Genomic DNA, 16129 nt, shown 5'->3' with positions numbered 1-16129 from the left:
CTCCATTGTGTAAATGTACCACATTTTCTGTATCCATTCCTCTGTTGAGGGGCATCTGGGTTCTTTCCAGCTTCTGGCTATTATAAATAAGGCTGCTATGAACATAGTGGAGCATGTGTCCTTCTTACCTGTTGGGACATCTTCTGGATATATGCCCAGGAGAGGTGTTGCTGGATCCTCCAGTAGTACTATGTCCAATTTTCTGAGGAACTGCCAGACTGATTTCCAGAGTGGTTATACAAGCTTGCAATCCCACCAACAATGGAGGAGTGTTCCTCTTTCTCCACATCCTCCACAGCATCTGCTGTCACCTGAATTTTTGATCTTAGCCATTCTGACTGGTGTGAGATGGAATCTCAGGGTTGTTTTGATTTGCATTTCCCCGATGATTAAGGAGGTTGAACATTTTTTCAGGTGCTTCTCTGCCATTCGGTATTCCTCAGGTGAGAATTCTTTGTTCAATTCTGAGCCCCATTTTTTAATGGGGTCATGTCTGATTCTTTTAATTTGGATATCTTACCTTTACCTTTTAGATAAATTGACATATTATCTGTCAATCTTATTAAATTTTCTAAGAACCAAATCTTTGTTTCATTAATTCTTTGTATTGTTTCCCTTGTTTTTACTTTATTGATTTCAGTACTGAATAGATGGTCAGAAGAACATGAATCACAAAATTGTTTATTTCTTGCCAACTGTTTCCTTTAGTTGTGATCTCTCCTTTTTGATCAAAGTGTTCAGGTGTGTTGTTTTGGTTCTAGTGTGATATTTCTCCAGGTGTTTTATTATTTTCTTTTTTTTCTTTATTTTTTAGTAGATATTTTCTTTATTTACATTACAAATATTATCAACTTTCCTAGTTTCCCCTCTGAATATCCCGTATACCCTCCCCCATCCCCCTGCTCCCTAACCCACCCACTCCCATTCCTGGCTGGGGCATTTCCCTATACTGGGGCATAGAACTTTCACAGGACCTAGGGCCTCTCCTCCTATTGATGACTGACTAGGCCATCCTCTGCTACATATACACCTAGATCCACAAGATCCATCATTTGTTTTCTTTGATTGGTGGTTTAGTTCCAAGGAGCTCTGGGGATACCGGTAACTTCATATTGATGTTCCTTTTATGGGGCTTCAAACCCCTTCAGCTTCTTGGGTACTTTCTCTAGCTCGTTCATTGGGGACCTTGTGTTCAGTCCAATGGTTGGCTGTGAGCATCCACTTCTTTATTTGCCAGGACAGTCAGAGCCTCTCAGGAGACAGCTATATCAGGCTCCTGTCAGCAAGATCTTCTTGGCATCTGCCATAGTGAGTGGATTTTCTGGTTGTTTATGGGATGGATTCCCAAGTTGGGCAGTCTCTGGATGGTCGTTTCTTCAGTCTCTGCTCTGAACTTTGTCTCTGTAACTCCTTCCATGGTTAGTTTGTTCCTCCTTCTAAGAAGGATTCTGAGCTTCTGGGCTAATATCCACTTATCAGTGAGTGCATATCATGTGTGCTCTTTTGTGATTGAGTTACCTCACTTAGCATCATATCCTCCAGCTCCATCAATTTGTCTAAGAATTTCATAAATTCATTATTTTATAGGTGCATAGTACTCCATTGTGTAAATGTACCACATTCCTCTGTTGAGTGACATCTGAGTTCTTTCTAACTTCTAGCTATTATAAATAAGTCTGTTATAAACATAGTGGAACATGTGTCCTTACTACATGTTGGAGCATCTTCTGGGTATATGCCCAGGAGTGGTATTGCTGGATCTTCCAGTAGAACTATGTCCAATTTTCTGAGGAACTGCCAAACTGATTTCCAGAGTTGTCATACTGAAGGAGGAAAATTACCTGAACTCTTCAACTCAGAGTCCTACCCCTCCCATCTGGAGATTGTTCCCGGAACACTCCTGAACTCTTCACCCCAGAGTACATTCCTGAACTCTTCACCCCAGAGTACATTCCTGAACTCTTCGCCCCAGAGTCCTACCCCTCCTAACTGAGGACTGTTCCAAGAACATTTTTGAGATAAGGGCCTCCTGGTACAACCCCAGAATGTTCCAATAGATCGGGTACATTGCCAAAATATAGGACACGACCCCTTGGTTACAGAAAGCCCCTTGGAAAGCCCCTTGGAAAAACCCTTGGCAAAACCCCTTAGTTACGCAAACTTGTACTTTTCCTACCCTGCTTCCCCTTGGCTTTTTCCTATATAAGCCTGAGAAAAATTTGGGTCGGGGTCGATTCTCCTCTACACCATGCCTGGTGTATGAGTTTCGACCCCAGAGCTCTGGTTTATGTGCTTTTTATGTGCTTTCTTGTTGTTGCTTTATTAAATCTTACTCTCTACATCTTAAGTTCGGACTCAGTGTCTTCTTGGGTATGCGGCTGTCCCGAGGCTTGAGTGAGGGTCTGCCCTCCGGGGGTCTTTCATTACCAGCTTTCAGTCCCATCAGCAATGGAAGAGTATTCCTCTTTCTTTACATCCTTACCAGCATCTGATGTCATCTGAGTTTTTTTTATCTTAGCCATTCTGACTGGTGTAAGGTGGAATCTCAGGGTTGTTTTGATTTGCATTTCCCTGATAATTAAGAACGTTGAACATTTTTTTAGGTGCTTCTCAGCCTTTTGGTATTCCTTAGTTGAGAATTCTTTGTTTAGCTCTCTACCACATTTTTAAATAGAGTTGTTTGTTTTTCTGGAGGCCAACATGTTGAGTTCTTTTTTTACTTTGGACATTAGCCCCCTATCAGATTTAGGGTTGGTAAAGATCTATTCCAAATCTGTTGGCTGCCTTTTGGTCTTACTGACAGTGTCTTTTGCCTTGCAGAAGCTTGCAATTTTATGAAGTTCTTTAGGAATCTTACCCCTGTACCCATATCTTCAAGGCTCTTTCCAAATTTCTCCTCTATACGTTTCAGTATCTCCGGTTTTATGTGGAGTTCTTTGATCCACTTAGACATGAGCTTTGTACAAGGAGATAAGAATGGATCAATTAACATTCTTCTACATGATAACTGCCAGTTGAGCCAGCACCATTTGTTGAAGATACTGTCTTCTTTAAACTGGATGGTTTTAGCTCCTTTATCAAAGATCAAGTGACCATAGGTATGTGGGTTCATTTCTGAGTCTTCAATTCTGTTCCATTGATCTATCTGTATGTCATTGTACCAGTACCATGCAGTTTTTATCACAATTGCTCTGTAGTACAGCTTGAGTTAAGGGATGTTGAGTCCACAGGCCCTTCTTGCTTTAAGATTCTCCATCTCCGTCAAGAAGTTTGGTGTATTTGCAATAGGGTTGCCATTATATGTTACTAGCTCTTTTTTATTTGCAGCTTTAAATATTCTCTCAATGTATGTTTAGTGTTTTGACTATTATGTGCCAATAGGACTTTCTTTCCTGGTACAATTTATCTGGTTTTCTGTATTTTTTTTTTTTTTTTACTCTCACAGTCATGTCCTTCTTTAGGTTAAGAAAAAATTTTTCTATGTTATAGTTCAAAATAATTTCCGTACCTCTGACATGGGTCTATTCTCTTTCCTCTATTCCTATTATTTTTAGATATGGTCTTTTTATAATGTCCCAGATTTTCTCTAAGATTGGTGCCAGGAAATTTTAGACTTATCATTTTCCTTGTCTGATAGATCCATTTCTACTATTACATCTTAAACATCTGAAATTCTCCCATCCATCTTCCCCCCACACCCCCCACCTCAGGGAGTGTGGCACAGTTGTAGAGACAGGCCCCAGGGCAGATGGAAATGACCCATCTGGATTTCCTCTGCTCTAGTATAGCACTGTCTTTCCCCATCACATCCATCTTTTAGGTTTTGTTAGTGAAACATGCTTCAGGAATTCATGCTTATATTCCAATATATTTCATTTACATAATCGCCTCAGTTTGGATTTTCTTTATTGATTTTACTTCTTTTGTTCATTTTTTTCTCCTACTATTTTAAAATTGATTTTACTTCTTTTGTTCATTTTTTTCTCCTACTATTTTAAAATTGATTTTACTTCTTTTGTTCATTTTTTCTCCCACTTTTATTTGACTTTTTAGGGTTTCTTCATGTCCTTTATTATGACCTTTATCTTGTTTGTATATTAATCTTTGTTTTTATCCTTTCATTTGCTTACATTCCTAGGCTTTCCTTTTCTTTTTTCTTTTTTTTGGATTTTTTTTTAATTTACATTTCAAATGTTATTCTTTTTCGTGGTTTTCCCCGGAACCACCCCTATTCCATTCCAGTCTTTTTCTTACTCTTTAGCTATGTTATAATAAAAAGGTTCTGTTGTGGTTGGGTTGCTGTGGTCTAGTGGAGACATACCATCCTGGCTGTTATTGATTGTTGTATGTATGTATGTATGTATGTATGTATGTATGTATTTATTTTATGCTGGCATTTAGGTTGTGGGATTTCAAAGATTATAGGCTTGTGTTCTGATTTCTGTTTTTGCTTTTGTTTTTATCTTGGTTGGCTGTAGTTTCTATTCTGTTTTGTCTTTGTTCCTTTGTTTCTGTTTCTTCTCTGGATTTTAGAATAGTGTGATTGTATGTTGCTTAGTGTGAATTTTTCTATGAAGATTATAAGTGGGACCACTGGGGGGGGGGTTCCATTTATAATGTGTTTCTAGCTTTATGGAGATGACACCTAGGAATGGGAATACACTAATTGTCTGGGGGAGGGAACAAGGATATAGTGTGTCCCACCAGGGTGTATTTATAGAGTTTCAGAATATGTGCAGAGAATAAAGAGATATTACTCCAGAAGGACCACTTTAGAGGCACTGATGAAATTAGTCGATTAGATCTGGAGAAACAGAAGAAAAGGTTAAAATCTATAGTTAGTTTACCTATTTCCCAGGTAAGAGTGAATTGTGGGTTAACAGGAAATGCCTGCTGAGTTGTTTCTAGAATAAAAGAATGAGCAGAGGGAGGAAGTTTAGGAGAGGGAAGATCTCTGAGATCTACTAGAAGCACAGTGGTTGCATGTTGCTACAAGGGTTCTGGTGCAAAGCTGCTGATGAGATTCTGGAGTTTTATCTGGAAGAACAGAGGGAGAAGTGAAGATCTTAGTCATCTAACCTGTTTCTATGACTGGCATGACTTGTGTCTTAGCAGGGAAGGCCTGAAGGAGTTAGGGGTCCTCAAAAAGGCAACATGTGTCAGTAAAGAATTTAAGAGGGTTGGGAAATGTGTTTTGTTTTGTTTTGCTTTTGTTGAAACAGGATCTCACCCTGCAGCACTAGCTATCTCGGAACTCACTATGTAGACAATGTTGCCCTAAAATTACAGAGCTCTCTCAATCTCCCTCTCTATTCCAGATAGTGAAATAAAAGCCATGTTCTGCAACATCTAACTCATCTATAGTTTATAAAGACCTTACAGTTTAATGTTTCTCAACCTTCCTAGCTTTAATATAGTTCCTTATGTTTTGGTGGCCACCAACCATTATTTCATTGCTACTTTTATAACTATATTTGCTAAAATTATGAATTATGAATAATGTAAATATTTTTGGAGATAGAAGTTTACCAACAGAATTGCGACCCAGAAGTTGGAAGGCACTGTTGTAGTTTGTTTCTCCTAACTGTTTGTATTAGTCAAGGTTCTCTAGAGTCACAGAATTTATGGATAGTCTCTATATAAAAGAATTTTATAAAATAAAGTAAAGGAATTTATTTATGACTTATAGTCTGCAGTCCAATTCCCAACAATTGTTTAGTAGTAGCTGTGAATGGAAGTCCAAGGATCTAGCAGTTACTCAGTCCCACAGGGTAAGGAGGAGAAGGAGCTAGAGCCAGACTCCCTTCTTCCAATGTCCTTATATGGTCTCCAGCAGAATGTGTAGCCCAGATTAAAGGTGTGTACCACCACACCTTTAATCCCAGATGACCTTGAACTCAGGAGATCTCCCTGTCTTAATCTTCTGGAATCCATAGCCACTATGCCTCACGATCTCCATATCAAGATCCAGGTCAGAAACTTCTATCTCCCAGCCTACAGATTAGGGTTACTGGTGAGCCTTCCAATTCTGGATTGTAGTTCATTCCAAATATAGTCAAGTTGACAACCAGGAATAGCCACTACACTGTTCTTAAGTACTGTTTCCCTGACCAGGACTACCACCTCAGCCTGTGTATTTGTCTCTACCATAAGATGCTAACCCAGGATTTTAGCTTTAGAGTGTTTTCAGAAAATATAATAATTGGTATGCCTGGTCAGGTTTTTTCCCAACCCCCAAATTGCAGATGGTCTAACTCCTCTTGATATAAAATAATATCCTCATATTCTCTGATCTAGGTTGCATAAAAATGGGCCTCCTGAAGTTCAGCAATAAAGTATAACTTTCTGTATACAGTATTACTTAATTGAATATGAGATGAATAAATCATGTAAGCTAAGCACACATCTGTTCACAAAGCCTAAAGCTCTACAAAACCTGTAATATCCTTATAATTACACAATAAGACTGTAGTATAAAAACTGCTACCAATTCTTATTTTTTATAAATAATGAATATAAATGCAATGCAGTTTTTTGTTGTTGTTTTTTTTGGTTGGTTGGTTTTTGGGTTGGTGCTGGGAGCAAAAAGCAGCAATGCAGTTATTAAGCATCTTTTAAAAATAATAATAAAAAGGAAGTAAAGAGGGAGACTTGACTGGATTCACTGGTAATGTGTGCAAGATTATGTGGAGGAAAGCTGCATCAAATATTTTGTAAAGATTCTATTGAAGATCCAGGAATGATAACTTGAGATTGGATTAGGAACAGAGGAGGGAGTGATGGTGAGGGTATTCAGTTAGCTTACCTGATCTTCTACCTTGATCAGCTGTTATATTCATAGTGATTGCGTCCTAATGTCAGAGGCTGAAAATAAGATGTGTTGAGAATACAAAAGTTGGATTAGAAGATATTTTTTATATTTTAGGGATGGGTTCAGAGAAGAAAGAGACACAAGAGCATGTTTTCTACTATAGAACCTAAGATGAGACTGTGAAAGTAGATTTGGGGAAGGAGAGAGAGAACTGAAGTTCTGCAATTAGCCACCTGTTTCCCTTCTGCTTTTAACAAACTTAATATCAGCCAGGGCTGACCGAGAACTCATGCAGACTGCCCTGGCTTGAACTCATTGAAGATACTCTTCTTTCAGACACCAAAATGCTGAGATGTCAGACAAGTTACCATCGTATACTTCAAATACCTTTCAAGTAACTCTTCATGGAAATAAAGTCTTCAAATAACAGTATGAGTTGCATACAATTATACTGTACCTTGGATTATTTTTGTGTGTCATAGCAATCTTACCGCCAGTACAAAAACTAACAATTAAAAAATATAGTTTGCTTCAGAATAGATATCTGCACATTTATAAATGACAACTTCTGAGCTCTTTCTCCAAGATTTTGGGAAATCTGAGAAGAAACATGAATCCTTCTTTACAAGTTCAATAGAATCAAGCACTGACTCCCCTTTATCACAGTGTCCTCCAAGTTAGTCTTAATTTTCAATCAGAACCTCTTGTCCATTCATAATTCTTTGCACCCTGTGTTCAAGTGTAGTAGGTCTTAGATGTTCAGGATTTGTCCTAGATTGTCTAAGTTATTATCATCAAATGTTTCATAGATGTCTTCACTGTAACAAGGCTGTTTTTACATGTCTAGGTATTTAACCCACATGAGCTCTGAGACAGTCAGTCCCATTGCCAGGTTGTCAGAATCTATCAGAAGGTTGTTATTACCCTCATAAGCGGAGCCTGATGAGATTGTCCCATTCACACTTTCTCCTCTGCTGGACATTGTCCTCCCTGAACATGTTGTTCTCACAGTGCCCTTGTGATGTTGCTCATTGTCCCTGCCATTACTACAGTGATCTTTCTCCCAACATGTTTCTATTATATCTTTCATGACTTTCCGTCATGGTTTTTGATTCCGAAATGAGACTATTAGTTAATATAACTGTTGAATATTTTCATTTGTTTTGCTGTCTGTTTTACTGTTAGATACTAATATCACATGTGAAGGGTTTTTTCAAACACTTTTGGAATTATTAAATATACATAGGAGTCTCCAAATATTCTCTCAGCTTTAAATCTCTTTTTGATCCCAAGATACTCTGGCAATAATTTCTCCTCCAACTACCACCAGGTTAATTTTTTTTTTTTTGTATTTTCATTTATTTGTATAACATAATAAAATCGAGGGAAAAAAAGATGTTTAAAACCAAACCAAAATCTAAATTTATAAAACATTCATGATTTCACTTGAAATCCTTTAAAGCTTCAAGAATGAAATGAGTGGCTGGAGGTGGGCCAGCAAATACGGACATTAGCTGCTCTTTCAGGGGACCTGGTCTTAGTACCCTGCTCTCACATTCCAGTTCAAAAGAATGATTTCCCCCCTAGAATCCTCTGCATCTCCAGTTTGAAGTTTCCACTGCCATCTTCTGACATCTCAGGGCATTATGCATGTAGGTGGTGTCCAGACGCCGTTTCAGGAAAATAATTCTATAGAGATTAAAAATAAATAAAAAATATTCACTATAATGGATTTTCAGCTTTGCTTTTGTTCTTGCTGAAAAAAGACAGCAGTCAGGTTTGCTTGCATCAATATGTTCATAGACATCAATTGATAACATTGTTGGAATGGAAAACAAGGAAGCAACTCCCCATCCCTGCCTAGAATTAGAACAACAAAATGGTTTTTTATTTGCCTATTGTCATTGCAGTTTTTTTCTATGATTGTCATGACAGATTACCACAAAATTAGTAGTGGAAAGTAGGAAATTTTGCCCTTGCACTGTTGGAGACCCGAGATTCAAACATAATATCACAGGACTGCAGAATACTGTCAGGGCTGGATTCTTTATTTATTCCATCAGGGACCATTCACAGGCCTAGTCCCTGTTGCAAAATGCTACTTGGTTTGGTGACTGAGGACCATTGTCTTCCAACTTCAAGTTTAATAGTGTGTTGTGTTGTATTTTAGCATTTCCCTTCCATCTCCCTACTGCCATCATAGTCTTTCCTACTGTCAATGGAGACAATGAAAAAAAAATCCTATCTCAAAATCATTAATTACAGTTCTGAAGTTACTTTGTCATGCAAAGTATACTTAATGTTAATTGTGGCTTAAAATGTAACATCAGTTATAGACACCATTGAACCTATAAAATAATTAACAGCAAAAGAACCAGGCTTGTTAATTTTCCATATTCTAAATTGAAAATAATATTTTAATGCATATAGTCTCATTATAATTTTTTCTTTTCTACTTTCTCCCAGATCCTACTCACCTCCAGTATTCCTTGGTTCTCTCTCTCTCTCTCTCTCTCTCTCTCTCTCTCTCTCTCTCTCTCTCTTTCTCTCTCTCTCTCTCTCTCTCTCTCTCTCTCTCTCTCTCACACACATACACTTTTCCATTGGAAAACAAAAATGCAAATAAACTGGCAATAAATTTTTGAAAAGCAGAATAGGGAGTTAGGGAAGCAGAAACCGGCCTGAGTAGGACCACAGGCCTCATCCGGCTGGATCAGCTCAGGGGTAGCGGGAGCGCAGGGTTGCCTGACACCCGCCAGCTACCCACGACCCCCACCGCAGGATTTTGGGACTGTTGGTGAGTGGAACACAGCTTCTGCTCCAGTCCAATTGCGCGGGACCTGAGACTGCATTAGTTAGGGAAGCAGAAAACCGGCCTGAGTAGGACCACAGGCCTCATCCGGCTGGATCAGCTCCGGGATAGCAGGAGCGCAGGGTTGCCTGACACCCGCCAGCTACCCACGACCCCCGCCGCAGGATTTTGGGACTGCTGGTGAGTGGAACACAGCTTCTGCTCCAGTCCAATCACGTGGGACCTGAGACTGCTCTGGTTGGGGAGAGAGAAATCCGGCCTACATAGGGCCACAACCCTCTTCCGGTCAGAAAAGCATCGGGGCAGCTGGGGCGCAGGGTCTGCTGACACTCACCAGCTACCCACAACACCCACCACAGGATCTTAAGACTTCTGGAGAGTGGAACACAGCTTCTGCTCCAATCCAATTGCACGCGGGACCAGAGACTGCATTAGTTAGGGAAGCAGAAAAACGGCCTGAGTAGGACCACAGGCCTCTTCCGGCTGGACCAGCACCGGGGTACCATCAGCTACCCACGACCCCCGCCACAGGATTTAGAGACTGCTGGTGAGTGGAACACAGCTTCTGCTCCAATCTTTAAATAGTGACAACGATAACAACTAACCCCAGAGATTACCAGATGGCGAAAGGTAAACGTAATAATCTTACTAACAGAAACCAAGACCACTCACCATCATCAGAACCCAGCACCCCCACTTCGCCCAGTCCAGGGCACCCCAACACACCGGAAAAGCTAGACACGGATTTAAAAGCATATCTCCTGATGATGATAGAGGACTTCAAGAAGGACTTTAATAACACACTTAAAGAAATGCAGGAGAACACTGCTAAAAAGGCAGAAGACAATAAAGAGGAAGCACAAAAATCCCTTAAAGAATTTCAGGAGAACACTGCTAAAGAGTTACAAATCCTTAAAGAAAAACATGATAACATAATCAAACAGGTAGAAGTCCTTACAGAAAAACAGGAAAACACATCCAAACAGATAATGGAAATGAACAAAACCATACTAGACCTAAAAAGGGAAGTAGACACAATAAAGAAAACACAAAATGAGGCAACACTGGAGATAGAAACCCTAGGAAAGAAATCTGGAACCATAGATACGAGCATCAGCAACAGAATACAAGAGATGGAAGAGAGAATCTCAGGTGCATAGGATTCCATAGAGAACATCAGCACAACAATCAAGGAAAATGTAAAATGCAAAAAGATCCTAACTCAAAACATCCAAGAAATACAGGACATAATGAGAAGACCAAACCTACGGATAATAGGAGTGGATGAGAATGAAGATTTTCAACTCAAAGGACCAGCAAACATCTTCAACAAAATTATAGAAGAAAACTTCCCAAATCTAAAAAAAAAGATGCCCATGAACATACAAGAAGCCTACAGAACTCCAAATAGACTGGACCAGAAAAGAAATACCTCCCGACACATAATAATCAGAGCAACAAATGCTCTAAATAAAGATAGAATACTAAAAGCAGTAAGAGAAAAAGGCCAAGTAACATATAAAGGCAAGCCTATCAGAATTACACCAGACTTTTCACCAGAGACTATGAAAGCCAGAAGATCCTGGACAGATGTTATACAGACACTAAAAGAACACAAATTCCAGCCCAGGCTACTATACCCAGCCAAACTCTCAATTAACATAGATGGAGAAACCAAAGTATTCCACGACAAAACCAAATTCACACATTATCTCTCCACGAATCCAGCCCTTCAAAGGATAATAATAGAAAAAAACCAATACAAGGACAGGAACCACGCCCTAGAAACAACAAGAAGGTAATCCCTCAACAAACCTAAAAGAAGACAGCCACAAGAACAAAATGCCAACTTTAACATCAAAAATAACAGGAAACAACAATTACTTTTCCTTAATATCTCTTAATATCAATGGACTCAACTCCCCGATAAAAAGACATAGACTAACAAACTGGCTACACAAACAAGACCCAACATTTTGCTGCTTACAGGAAACTCATCTCAGAGAAAAGGATAGAAACTACCTCAGAATGAAAGGCTGGAAAACAATTTTCCAAGCAAATGGCATGAAGAAACAAGCTGGAGTAGCCATTCTAATATCTGATAAGATTGACTTCCAACCCAAAGTCATTAAAAAAGACAGGGAGGGACACTTCATACTCATCAAAGGTAAAATCCTCCAAGAGGAACTATCAATCCTGAATATCTATGCTCCAAATACAAAGGCAGCCACATTCATTAAAGAAACTTTAGTAAATCTCAAAGCACACATTGCACCTCATACAATAATAGTGGGAGACTTCAACACACCACTTTCACCAATGGACAGATCATGGAAACAGCAACTAAACAGGGACACAGTGAAACTAACAGAAGTTATGAATCAAATGGATCTGGCAGATATCTACAGAACATTCTATCCTAAAACAAAAGGATATACCTTCTTCTCAGCACCTCATGGTACCTTCTCCAAAATTGACCACATAATTGGTCACAAAACAGGCCTCAACAGATACAAAAATATTGAAATTGTCCCATGCATCCTATCAGATCACCATGGACTAAGGCTGATCTTCAATAACAAAATAAATAATAGAAAGCCAACCTTCACGTGGAAACTGAACAACACTCTTCTCAATGATACCATGGTCAAGGAAGGAATAAAGAAAGAAATTAAGGACTTTTTAGAGTTCAATGAAAATGAAGCCACAACATACCCAAACTTATGGGACGCAATGAAAGCATTTTTAAGAGGAAAACTCATAGCTCTGAGTGCCTCCAAAAGGAAACTAGAGAGAGCACACATTAGCAGCTTGACAACACACCTAAAAGCACTAGAACAAAAGGAAGCAAATTCACCCAAGAGGAGTAGACGGCAGGAAATAATCAAACTCAGGGGTGAAATCAACCAAGTGGAAACAAGAAAAACTATTCAAAGAATCAACCAATCAAGGAGCTAGTTCTTTGAGAAAATCAACAAGATAGATAAACCCTTAGCCAGACTCACTAGAGGGCACAGGGAAAGCATCCTAATTAACAAAATCAGAAATGAAAAAGGAGACATAACAACAGATCCTGAAGACATCCAAAACACCATCAGATCCTTCTACCAAAGGCTATACTCAACAAAACTGGAGAACCTGGATGAAATGGAGAAGTTCCTAGAGAGATACCAGGTACCAAAGTTGAATCAAGATCAGGTTAATGATCTAAACAGCCCTATATCCCCCAAAGAAATAGAAGCAGTCATTAATAGTCTCCCAACTAAAAAAGCCCAGGACCAGATGGGTTTAGTGCAGAGTTCTATCAGACCTTCAAAGAAGATCTAATCCCAGTTCTTCACAAACTATTCCACAAAATAGAAACAGAAGGTACTCTACCCAACTCATTCTATGAAGCCACAATTACTCTGATACCTAAACCACAAAAAGACCCAACAAAGATAGAAAACTTCAGACCAATATCCCTTATGAATATTGATGCAAAAATCCTCAATAAAGTTCTTGCTAACCGAATCCAAGAACACATCAAAACAATCATCCATCCTGACCAAGTAGGTTTCATCCCAGGGATGCAGGGATGGTTCAATATACAGAAATCCATCAACGTAATCCAGTATATAAACAAACTCAAAGACAAAAACCACATGGTCATCTCCTTAGATGCGGAAAAAGCATTTGACAAGATCCAACACCCATTCATGATAAAAGTCTTGGAAAGATCAGGAATTCAAGGCCCATACCTAAACATGATAAAAGCAATCTACAGCAAACCAGTAGCCAACATCAAAGTAAATGGTCAGAAGCTTGAAGCAATCCCTCTAAAATCAGGGACTAGACAAGGCTGTCCACTTTCTCCATACCTATTCAACATTGTACTTGAAGTCCTAGCCAGAGCAATTCGACAACAAAAGGAGATCAAAGGGATACAAATTGGAAAAGATGAAGTCAAAATATCACTTTTTGCAGATGATATGATAGTATAGATAAGTGACCCTAAAAATTCCACCAGAGAACTCCTAAGCCTGATAAACAGCTTCGGTGAAGTAGCTGGATATAAAATTAACTCAAACAAATCAATGGCCTTTCTCTACACAAAGAATAAACAGGCTGAGAAAGAAATTAGGGAAACAACACCCTTCTCAATAGTCACAAATAATATAAAATATCTTGGCGTGACTCTAACTAAGGAAGTGAAAGATCTGTATAATAAAAACTTCAAGTCTCTGAAGAAAGAAATTATAGAAGATCTCAGAAGATGGAAAGATCTCCCATGCTCATGGATTGGCAGGATCAACATTGTAAAAATGGCTATCTTGCCAAAAGCAATCTACAGATTCAATGCAATCCCCATCAAAATTCCAAATCAATTCTTCAACGAATTAGAAAGTGCAATCTGCAAATTCATCTGGAATAACAAAAAACCTAGGATAGCAAAAACTCTTCTCAAGGATAAAAGAACCTCTGGTGGAATCACCATGCCCGACCTAAAGCTCTACTACAGAGCAATTGTGATAAAAACTGCATGGTACTGGTATAGTGACAGACAAATAGACCAATGGAATAGAATTGAAGACCCAGAAATGAACCCACACACCTATGGTCACTTGATCTTCGACAAGGGAGCTAAAAACATCCAGTGGAAGAAAGACAGCATTTTCAACAAATGGTGCTGGCACAACTGGTTGTTAACATGTAGAAGAATGCGAATCGATCCATTCCTATCTCCTTGTACTAAGGTCAAGTCTAAGTGGATCAAGGAACTTCACATAAAACCAGAGACACTGAAACTTATAGAGGAGAAAGTGGGGAAAAGCCTTGAAGATATGGGCACAGGGGAAAAATTCCTGAATAGAACAGTAATGGCTTGTGCTGTAAGATCGAGAATTGACAAGTGGGACCTCATGAAACTACAAAGCTTCTGCAAGGCTAAAGACACCATCAATAAGACAAAAAAACCACCAACAGATTGGGAAAGGATCTTCACCTATCCTAAATCAGATAAGGGACTAATATCCAATATATATAAAGAACTCAAGAAGGTGGACTCCAGAAAGTCAAATAACCCCATTAAAAAATGGGGCTCAGAACTGAACAAAGAATTCTCACCTGAGGAATACCGAATGGCAGAGAAGCACCTGAAAAAATGTTCAACATCCTTAATCATCAGGGAAATGCAAATCAAAACAACCCTGAGATTCCACCTCACACCAGTCAGAATGGCTAAGATCAAAAATTCAGGTGACAGCAGATGCTGGCGAGGATGTGGAGAAAGAGGAACACTCCTCCATTGTTGGTGGGATTGCAAGCTTGTACAACCACTCTGGAAATCAGTCTGGCCGTTCCTCAGAAAATTGGACATAGTACTACCGGAGGATCCAGCAATACCTCTCCTGGGCATATATCCAGAAGATGTCCCAACCGGTAAAAAGGACACATGCTCCACTATGTTCATAGCAGCCCTATTTATAATAGCCAGAAGCTGGAAAGAACCCAGATGTCCCTCAACAGAGGAATGGATACAGAAATTATGGTACATTTACACAATGGAGTACTACTCAGCTATTAAAAAGAATGAATTTATGAAATTCCTAACCAAATGGATGGACCTGGAGGGCATCATCTTGAGTGAAGTAACACAATCACAAATGAACTCACACAATATGTATTCACTGATAAGTGGATATTAGCCCAAAACTTAGGATACCCAAGATATAAGATACAATTTGATAAACGCATGAAACTCAAGAAGAATGAAGACCAAAGTGTGGACACTGTGCACCTTCTTAGAATTGGGAACAAAACACCCAGGGAAGGAGTTACAGAGACAAAGTTCGTAGCTGTGATGAAAGGATGGACCATTTAGAGACTGCCGTATCCAGGGATCCATCCCATAATCCGCTTCTAAACGCTGACACCATTGCATACACTAGCAAGATTTTGCTGAAAGGACCCAAATATAGCTGTCTCTTGTGAGACGATGCCGGGGCCTAGCAAACACAGGAGTGGATGTTCACAGTCAGCTATTGGATGTATCACAGGGCTCCCAATGGAGAAGCTAGAGAAAGTACCCAAGGAGCTAAAGGGATCTGCAACCCTATTGTTGGAACAACATGATGTACTAACCAGAACCCCGGAGCTCTTGTCTCTAGCTGCATATGTATCGAAAGATGGCCTAGTCGGCCATCAATGGAAAGAGAGGCCCATTGGACTTGCAAACTTTATATGCCCCAATATAGGGGAATACCAGGGCCAAAAGAATGGGAATGGGTGGGTAGGGAAGTGGGGGGAGCTATGGGGGACTTTTGGGATAGCATTGGAAATGTAATTGAGGAAGATATGTAATAAAAATATTAAAAATCAAAAAAAAAAAAAAGAAAAGCAGAATAGGAGATCTTGGGTTTGAAAATCAATAAAAACTAGAGGATTTTGTGCTATGCTCATTTAGAACAGGTGCAAAATTGGTAAAGATATTGATCAACAGTCTGAGTAGACTGCATAAACACTGT

At 39.2% G+C, this 16129-nt stretch overlaps 1 protein-coding gene and 1 non-coding gene across 7 annotated transcripts in view; one reads left to right on the top strand and one right to left on the bottom strand.

The window, feature by feature from the left end:
* Positions 1–16129, top strand: part of LOC147006138 (complement factor H-like) — an 82954-nt gene that overhangs the window by 6802 nt on the left and 60023 nt on the right. The gene's annotated exons all lie outside the window — the stretch shown is intronic.
* On the bottom strand, positions 3712–3855 carry LOC147006139 (small nucleolar RNA SNORA55). The gene has a single exon (XR_015048923.1). It is a non-coding gene; the product is annotated as a small nucleolar RNA SNORA55 (small nucleolar RNA).

Source organism: Mus caroli, unplaced genomic scaffold, assembly GCF_978045245.1.
Source record: "Mus caroli unplaced genomic scaffold, Mus_caroli_1 scaffold_1, whole genome shotgun sequence".
Classification (NCBI taxonomy): Eukaryota; Metazoa; Chordata; class Mammalia; order Rodentia; family Muridae; genus Mus; species Mus caroli.
Note: the sequence above shows the minus strand (reverse complement) of the source record. Positions and strands in the feature narration are given on the sequence as shown.